Source organism: Micromesistius poutassou, assembly GCF_964030765.1.
Source record: "Micromesistius poutassou genome assembly, chromosome: 17".
NCBI lineage: Eukaryota > Metazoa > Chordata > Actinopteri > Gadiformes > Gadidae > Micromesistius > Micromesistius poutassou.
The window spans coordinates 13,415,524-13,420,523 of NC_140287.1; the positions used below are offsets into that span (position 1 = coordinate 13,415,524).

Sequence of the window (5,000 nt, forward strand, 5' to 3'; positions counted from 1 at the left end):
CCTCACCGGCCCCGCCCTGTTTACTCACTGGATGCTCGACGTATTCTATAAGTCCCTTTGTGAGGCCGTGTTGTGTAACCCACAGGGACACACCTATCGTGTGACCTCTGCCCGACCCCCCTTTGGCGCGCCTAGAACTGGCCTCCCCACCTCCCTCCACATGCTATGCATTCAGAGCTCAAACATGTTCGCCCACACACGAGCATAGATTATCAACGTCTTTAACACATGCACACACGACATACATACGTACACACACTACGCACACACACACACACACACACACTCGCACACACACACTTACACGCAAAGACACGCAAATCACTGTTAAGCCTGTCAGAGGTGGACCAACGAGTTTGGCAAAAAAGCGTCAACGGTGATAACCCCCTTACTCATCCCGCCATTGTACCGCCTACACATACACACACAAACACACACACACAAACATGTGTGAACACACACCCGCACGCACACACACACACACACACGCACACACACACACACACACACACACTTGCATGCCGGGCGATCACGGCTGTCATGAACGCTCGTGTGTCTAAGAATCCTTTTATAAAACCAGGAGGGGGGAAAGCAAATACATGAGTGGGTGCAAGATTTGCATTGAATATTTCAGCCTTTTTTTTTTTTCTCATTCTCCTTCTTATTCTTGAACGTCTGAAGGAAAATAAAGCGTGCGTGTCCTCTTAGGCTAGAGAGACTGGCTGCCGGTGAATACGAGCCACTGGAGCTAAAAAGGAACAAAATACTGTGAAAATGTCCTCAGTCCTGGAGCCTGCCAAGAGTTTCTACCTGAAAATGTAATTCGGCGAGCCCGGGCTGCGGTGATACTATTGGTGTCAGGTCCAATCTGCGCAAACAGGGGCTGATATAAATGGCAGACCTTGGGCTGTCTCTCTCCCCCTGGGCCCGCTATGAAGCATGACAAAACAACAGTGATCGCTGGTGACAGATGTCTTTAAGGGCTAGATTAGGAGTCGAGGCGCACGCAAACCCAACAAACGAGAGACGCGAGGAGTTCCATTCACTCCCAGACACATGCGTGTGTGTGCACGCACACACACACACACACACACACACACACACACACACACACACACACACATAAACAAATCATACAAATCATACTCATACATTTATGTATATATATACGTACATATGTGTGTCTGACTGGGTATTTCAATATTCATAGCGTTGACATGTGAATCCTATCGTGTCGTGTTTTGAAATCGTACCGTTTTTAAAATCTGCATTCATTATAGCAGGTTTCACTCTTCCTCAGCGACCTGTGCTTTACCTTTCTATCCTGCTCTCTATTTAGTACTTGCTCTTCACTCTCCGTCAAAACTCATCAGTAATGCTTCACTAACACCAATGTAGTATTTAAAGGACAACACTTCAACATTAACTATTACCTACACTCCACAGTTGAGAGAGTTGATGTAATGCAGGGGAATTTTGGACTTTATTTCGTAGTTGTTTTTTATCCTTCATGTACTGTCCGCCTCAAAGTGCTCCATTTTTAATTGTAGGAAATATTAAGTAAAAAACCCTTTCAAGGAACGCTCTGATATGAAAAAAAAAAAAACCAGGGCTGTGTTTTGAGGAATAATGAACACTGTAGTGGTTACACTCATCTGATGTCTGTGTGTCTATGCAGTCTCTCTCTTTTAATATGCTAAAATCATTAACAAAGGAAAGATGATAATGCTTACACAGAAATATATTTTTGATTGCCAGGCGCTGACATATCCTTGGCTAGTGTAGACAGAGTGATTGCAATGTGTTACTCTGTGCATGTGCATGTTTCTGTGTGTGTGTGTGTGTGTGTGTGTGTGTGTGTGTGTGTGTGTGTGTGTGTGTGTGTGTGTGTGTGTGATTTTGTGTGTTTGCGTGTGTGTGTGTGTGTGTTTTTGTGACTGTGTATGTGAAAGTGCTGTGTTTTCCTATAATCTCTTCTTTGTGTTTATGTGTTCCTCATTTTTCAACAACATGTAGACAAGAGGAGAACACACACACCGACCAACCGATACTACCACACACAGAGAGGCGCACCCACACACACGCACACACACACACACACACACACACCCTCCCCCACACACACACACCCTCCCATACACACACACACACACACACACACACACACACACACACACACACAGCCGTAGATGATGTTGAGTGGCGGTGAGGGGGAAGCTACGGAGCTGGCCACGTGCGAGGGGGGCCGAGGTGAGGGCCGAGGTAAGAGGGCGAGGTAAGGGGCCGAGGTAAGGGGCCGAGGTAAGGGGGCGAGGTAAGGGGGCGAGGGGGCTTCCGGTGGATTGGAAACGGGAGTAGGTCATTTACATCGTATTAAGGCCGTCCCCCGGACCCTCTCCCTGGCCCGGACCCCGGTCATCAATCGCAGAGTGTCAGGCGGGGCGCGCGCGCGGGGCGAGAGCCCCCCCACCTTCCCCCCCCCCCCCCCCCCCTGTGATAAATGGGGCAGCCCCCAGCGCGGCGGCCCGATGGCGGGGCCGGGGTCCGGCTGCAGCAGGTAATGAATGGTTTGAACAAACAAGAGAGATGTCTCATCAGGGAGAGTGGGGATGCTAAAGCCGCCGCTGCACACCCAGAAACCCCTGAGTAAGGAGGTTTAAGGGCCCCCACGCCGCACAAGACACCGCGCCCCAACACAATCCTATTTCAATCTATTGCACATAATGCACCCCCCCCCCCCCAGCCCCACACACATACACACACACACGCACACACACACACACACACACACACACACACACAGAAACATATACACAGAAACTCGTACGCTACCGCCATCCACACGACTACAAACTATATGTACACATACACACACAAGCACATGCATGTGCTTGTTATTGATACAGTAAGGGTGTGTGCACGTGGTCATGTACCTTCACTCACTCACTCACTCACTCACTCACTGACTCACTCACCCACACACACACACACACACACACACACAAAGACAGTCGGGCGTGTACATTTACACAGTACGAATAACGTCACATGTGTACACACACACACACACACACACACACACACACAAAGACAGTCGGGCGTGTACATTTACACAGTACGAATAACGTCACATGTGTACACACACACACACACACACACACACACACACACACACACACACAGACACACACACAATCGGTCACATATTCACTTCTATGTCGTATCGCTGGGCCACCCACACTTCACGTCGCAGCAGCTTTCCCTCAAAGCAGGAGCGCTTTGAAATCCCAGCCACACAAAATGGCGTGCAGAAGAGAGGTCCAGGCAGGCTGGGTCCCCACGCACAAAAACAGTGTCACACAAAGACACACACCCACACCCACACACACACACATGCACGCCCACACACACACACACACACACACACACACACACATGCACGCCCACACACACACACACACACACACACACACACACACACACACACACCCTAAACAGATATATGCATCAGCAGCCAGCACCCACACAGTCTAGGCCCATGTGTATATTTACACCCAGACATGAGAGGTGCAGTCCGCCACGGTGGGCCTGGTGGTTACGGAGCAGCAGCAGCCGTGAAATTGGAGAAGGGCTACTCAGACCTCTGAGCAACCTCTTAACGTTAATTGCCGCAGTAAAAAAAAGTATACGCCAGTAAATCAGCCAACACGGAGAAAACATTACACATGAAAAGATTTCGACGTGGGAAGAGAGAGTGAGAGAGCGAGAGGGCTGCGTGGACGTATGAATGAGGAAAAAAAGATACATTCATGTAAATTCAGAGGGTTTTTTTTTTTCTGTAAAGGCCTTAGTATAGCCCTTTGCCGTCCAAGGACGCTGAATGTATAATGCAGGTTATTCAGTGGAAAAACCCAAACACATCTACACACACACACACACACACACACACACACACACACACACACGCTGCACATACGCACACACTGGCCGGATCAAAGACGTTAATCTGTCAGCGACCAGCTCTGGACGGCGATCAATAAGTCCAGTTACAAAAACACCAACACCAATATCCTGGGAAGAGGATTGACCACTAAACGCAATGCAAGTCAGTCTATAAATAATTAGGAATGAGAAACTTAGTTTTTATCGTCCAGGCCAGCAGCACTGGCCCCTGCGATCGAAACAGCTCCGTTAATTACGCCCAGCCCTGTTAATGGCACACGCAACCCCCCCACCCCACCATCATGCCACCCCCCCCACACTCCCCACACACACACAGACACATGATGTCTGGTAACTGCAAACTGACAAGAAAACAGACACCGCTACATTTGACCACGCGCATGCACACCCAAACACACAATCGATAGCACGAAAAAACACACACACACACACACACACACACACACACACACACACAGATGCACGCGCACAATGCGGCAAATGCAGAAACAGCCTCCCTTTGATAATAAAACAAGAAGATGAGTAATAAGAGATACAAAATTAAACACGCATTTTAAAATACATGAAACACAGCTAGAGTTAGATGTTGCATTAAGTGTATGTCTGTGTGACAACTAAAACAGGGTGTGTGACGTGCTCACTGATCAGTGTGGAATGGCCTCTGTGGTTTCTGAACATTACAAGCCGAGTAAGCTCTATCTACTGCATGCAACCCTTAACCCAACCCCATACTGCACTCCTCATCCTAAACCTCCAGTAGGCCTTGACAGTATTTCTAGTTACAGGAAGCCCATTAGTAATGTACTGTATGCCCAGCATTAGCTGCAACTGATCTATTTAAAATACACAGGACATGTTTGCTATATATAGCCAATCAAAGGCCAATAGTCATTTCAAACAAGCTACCACTCAACACCTTTTTTCCATAGATAGCGACTGAACCCTGTGTTGCAGAATAGCTGCAAGTTATTATGCAAAGCATCAACAAATCTCACGTTATCATTCTGTGCTAAATTACCATGCCGATTCCATTCAAA

General features: G+C 48.1%; 1 pseudogene across 1 annotated transcript in view; it reads right to left on the minus strand.

Annotated features, from left to right (window-relative positions):
- The window catches only part of LOC311362484 (homeobox protein Meis2-like), a 30,388-nt pseudogene extending 29,902 nt beyond the window's left edge, over window positions 1-486 (minus strand). Inside the window, exon 1 of the transcript XR_014684205.1 lies at window positions 1-486. This exon is cut by the window's left edge and continues 215 nt beyond it. The product of XR_014684205.1 is annotated as a homeobox protein Meis2-like (transcript).
- Window positions 487-5,000: the final 4,514 nt, after the last annotated feature.